The sequence below is a fragment of the Meles meles genome, unplaced genomic scaffold (assembly GCF_922984935.1).
Source record: "Meles meles unplaced genomic scaffold, mMelMel3.1 paternal haplotype, whole genome shotgun sequence".
NCBI lineage: Eukaryota > Metazoa > Chordata > Mammalia > Carnivora > Mustelidae > Meles > Meles meles.
The window spans coordinates 101,537-105,922 of record NW_025721147.1 but is presented as its reverse complement, the minus strand read 5'-3'; the positions used below and the strand labels follow the sequence as shown (position 1 = coordinate 105,922).

At 51.9% G+C, this 4,386-nt stretch overlaps 1 pseudogene; it reads right to left on the bottom strand.

Moving 5' to 3' along the window:
* Positions 1-292: 292 nt before the first annotated feature.
* Positions 293-2,401, bottom strand: LOC123936045 (annotated as a pseudogene).
* Positions 2,402-4,386: the final 1,985 nt, after the last annotated feature.

Below are 4,386 nucleotides of genomic sequence, written 5' to 3'. Positions count from 1 at the left end.
AACTAAGCTCTGCCCAAGGCTTCCAGAAAGAGCAGAGAAAATGGTTCTAAAATTAAACATCCACTAAGTGATGGCAAAAAAACAGTAACCAGTAGGAAACTTTGGAATGCACGTTTGTTTTTGTTTTTTTTTTTCCAGACATAAAGAATTTTGTGTCAAACAAAAACCTGTGGAGCGGAGGACTACAATAAAGGCATATTCCTGATAGAATATTGGATTCCAGAAGCTTAGAGGTTTAGCAAGGTGGTGGCTGGCTGTTTGTTTACATTGGTCTGAAGACAAACGACAATTAAGAACTTCTCTCACATAAGAGTTCCCACATCTGGACTGTAACTAATGCTTTTCAAGTGAAGATACGGAATGGTGGTTGGTAGCTGCTGGTGCTGGGTTGATTTTTTTTCCCCCCAAAGTCCCAAACTCTTAGGAGACCTAAAAAAGTTTTAAGTGTTTGGTATCTTGTTCTGTTCGCATCACATCTACCCTGTTGTGAGTATTTTGTTCATCAATACAAAAGTTCATTGCCTTTTTTTTTTTTTTTTTTGCTCAACAAGAATGAAACTTCATAATAATAATAAAAATAATAAATAAAAAAAAAGAGAGAAAACCGAAAGGGGAGGGGTGGGGCCCCTCCCGGCACACAAGTTCGAGTCCAAGTGCTCGGTGCGGCCCGCAGACTCTGCTCATGGCCTGTCACCCCCCAGTCCAGCGCCCCTCCCTGCCCTTAACAAGGACTCCAGGTGGCAGGGGCGCCCTCCAACAACCGACAGAACAGCCTTCCCCCTTCCTCCTCCTCCTCGCTGGCGCCCTCTTGCCTCAATCGTCAGAGATGGGCAGGCGGCGGCCAGGGTCGAGGCTGGGGGACTCGGAGCCGCTGAGACTGCCCGAGCTGAGTGAGCCGCTCAAGTATCTGTCAGGGTCCGACAGCGAGTCCGGGGTGCTAGGGGACGCGTCGAAGACGGGCAAATCGGACAGGCGGTGCGGCAGCTGGAAGTTGAAGGGCGGCGAGGGCGGCGCGGTGGCACTGGCAGGGAGGGGCGCGCTGGGCGGCGCCGGGGGCTGCACGGGGGTACCAGGCCCTGCTGCTGCTGCTGCTGCTGGCTGGCTGCGATAATAGGCAGCGGCCACGGAGGCGAAGTTGTGGGTCTGGATGCCAAGCGGCGTGATGAAGCTGCTCAGTTACGGGCCAAACGCAAAGGCGTTGTTAGCGCACGAGGCGGACCGGCAGGCTGCGCACCGAGCGCCGGGTGCCAGCAGGTCCTCCGCGCCCCCTGTGCGGTACAGCAACGCCGCCGAGGGCCGCAGCCGCCGCCGAGGCACAGCAAGTCCTAGCGCCTGAGGGCGTGGAGGCTGCGGAGGCGCATGAGCAGGACAGAGCGGAAGAGGAGCAGGACGAAGCGGCAGAGGAGCAGGAGGAGGCTGAGGAGCAAGAGGGTGGCGGCGGCGGTGCGCGACGTGGGCTGTTGAGCAGCAGCGGCGACTCGAGGCCCCCCGGGTGCTGGTAGTGGCCCGACGGAAAGCCTGAGAAGCTGAGGCTGTGATGCAGCTTGGGCAGCGGCTTCCGGGGGAAGCCGAGGTGCAGCGCGTCCCGCACGCTTAAGGCGCGCAGGTCCCCAGAGGCGCCCCCAGACGGCGCTGGCCGCCGCTTGTCTGCGTTGTGGATGAAGTGGCAGCGCGGCCAGTAGAGGCAGAAGCTGATGGTGTAGAAGGTGTGGCACAACTCTGTCTTGTACTTGCAGTGCCGGGTCAGGCTGGGTAGCTCCTGGAAGCAGTGCGCGAACTGGCACTTCTCGCTGTAGTTGCACGTGCAGCTCTCCTGGAAGGGCCGGCACAGCTCAGTCTTGTGGAGCATCGAGTTAATCTGGGAGCCGCCACCCCCGTGCTGCTGCTGCTGCTGGTGCTGCTGCGCTGGTGCTGCTGCTGGTGCTGGTGCTGGTGCTGGTGCTGGTGCTGGTGCTGCTGCTGGTGCTGGTGCTGCTGCTGCTGCTGCTGCTGCTGCTGCTGCTGCTGCTGCTGCTAGTGCAAGAGGTGCTGGTGCAAGAGGTGCTGGCTGCGCTTGCCCTTGCTGAAGGAGCGGTACTGAAATTTGTTCTCCTTGTTAAGCAGGGCCGTGCCTCTGCCCCCTGACAACTCCTTGAGGGTCCTGTAGGAGGCGGGGCCGCCCGCCGCCCAGCTGCCATCCTTGCTGCGGTTAGCCCCGCCCAGGAACTTGGGCGAGCAGCTGCTGGGCCTAGGCGCGGGGTGGGTGGAGAAAGCAGGTCGTGAAGCCCGAGCTAGGGGCAGCGGCCACGGGGGTCCCCACCGGCTTCTTGTCCAGCATGTTCAGATTGAGATTGGCCACGGATTTCTCCGTCTTGCACAGGAAGTCGATATCCTAGAAGGCAGACAGAAGTGTCATCGACATGTTTCTGGATCTTGTAATGGTCGGAGTTGCAGGCACGGAGGTCCGGAGGAGCCCTCGGGGCTGCAAGGCCGGCTGGAGCTACGACGAAGAACGGGTGACCGGCGGGGGAGGGACCGAAAGTTTGCTGGGGGACGAGACAAGAGGGAAAGGGAAGCAGCGCGGCCTGGTTGAGGGTGCCCGGGGGTGCGGAGTGGGGGGAAAGAGGAGAGAGAAAAAAGAGCGCTCCTCCACTCCCCGGGGATGCTCGGCACGCCCCCCACCACCAACCCGTGCGCGGAGCCGGCGACAGTTTGCAGACTGCTGGACCACAGCACGTTATTTTCATTTGTCATTTCATTTGTTTTCATTAACTTTAATCTAAATAAATGAGTTGGTGCCTAAAAATAAATGTCACACCACAAGGAAAACTGGTGTGAATCTTACCAGAGCTGCCGTTATGTGAAGCTCTTAGTATTTGGTTTAGAAGTTGGAAGCAAGGTAATATGGAAGGTAGAAATTCATTTAATTGATATTTATTGAGAACTAAGTTTGTGTTGGACACTGTACTAAGCTTTGAAATCAGCAGTAAATAAGGAAGATGTAGTTCCTGCTCTCATGGATCATAAGTAATATATATTCAGTAGACCTATTTTCCCTTTTCTTAGAATGAAGAGTAGGGCAAATGATGGAATGAGGGCTTTAAACTAAGTCATAGAGAGTATTCTACCACAGTTTTCTAATTAAAGTATAAATGAATAACCTTAAGCAACCAAAATAGGAATCTGAACTTTAAAAATGATGATTTGACTCCAATTTTAACCAAAATTGTGAGTCAGAATAATCCCATAGGATATTTTCAATAATTAATGGCTCTGATGCTCATTAGGGTATCTTCCTTTTCCTTCTCCCCCTACTATCATTTCCCCTGATTAAAAAGAAAGTAAAACGAAACCAAAAATCTCTCAACAAATATTAGTAGTCAACATCTTAATTATTGGCTTGATTTTCAGCTTTCAAAAACTCAGTGATGTGTGATTATAAATCTCAGACCCCATAGTCCTGAGCAGTTGCCAGTTTGCATCACTAAAGACTCGTTATTGCCTCAGCAAGTGTCCATCCAAGTCATTCAGCACCAGGCCAATGGTAAAGAATCTGTCTTAATTCCACCTCTGATTTCCAGCAGATTCAAAGTTTCCTGAAACCCATTAAAACCCCAGAAGGGAGCACCTGGGTGGCTCAGTGGGTTAAAGCCTCTGCCTTCAACTTAGGTCATGATCCCAGAGTTCTGAGATCAAGCCCCACATCGGGCTCTCTGCTCAGCGGAGAGCCTGCTTCCTCCTCTCTCTCTCTCTCCGCCTGCCTCTCTGCCTACTTGTGATCTATATCTGTCAAATTAAAAAAAAAAAAAATCTTTAAAACCCCAGAAGGATGGGCTCATGCATGGAGTGCTCCTTCCTGCTGTTAATCTCAGTACCAGAAAAGACATGTTGCCAGCAGTGGAATATCAAGCAGGAGATTTCTGGAGAATCAGTCTAATATTACTCCATATTTACCACTCCTTCCCTGGAATTGAAAATGTCTGGATTCCTGGGGGAAGACACTGTTACTCAGAACTTTGAAACTCAGGTCAGGGTCAACAGATATGGACTGCACCATTCCCCAAACAAAAGGAATATTAAGCCCTAAAGTCAAATCTCATACCGTGCTCATATTTAATATCACTTCACTTAAAGTGGAGCACAGATTTACACCTTTGAGCTGTCTCCCAACTCCACTTCGTATTCTTATATAGTTTGTACACTCTGCTTCCTCAACCAAAGTCTCTCCCCACGCTTGGCCCACCAACTATTACTCTATGTAATTAGTAGATATACCCTTGCCCTCAACTTCCACCTTAAATGCTCCCAATTTAGATTGCATTGCAATCCCAAAGAGCAAATGTGAGCACCCTGAGATATTGGGCCACGAGTAGTTTCACTGGGAGAAGGACGCTTCTGATCCCCTGT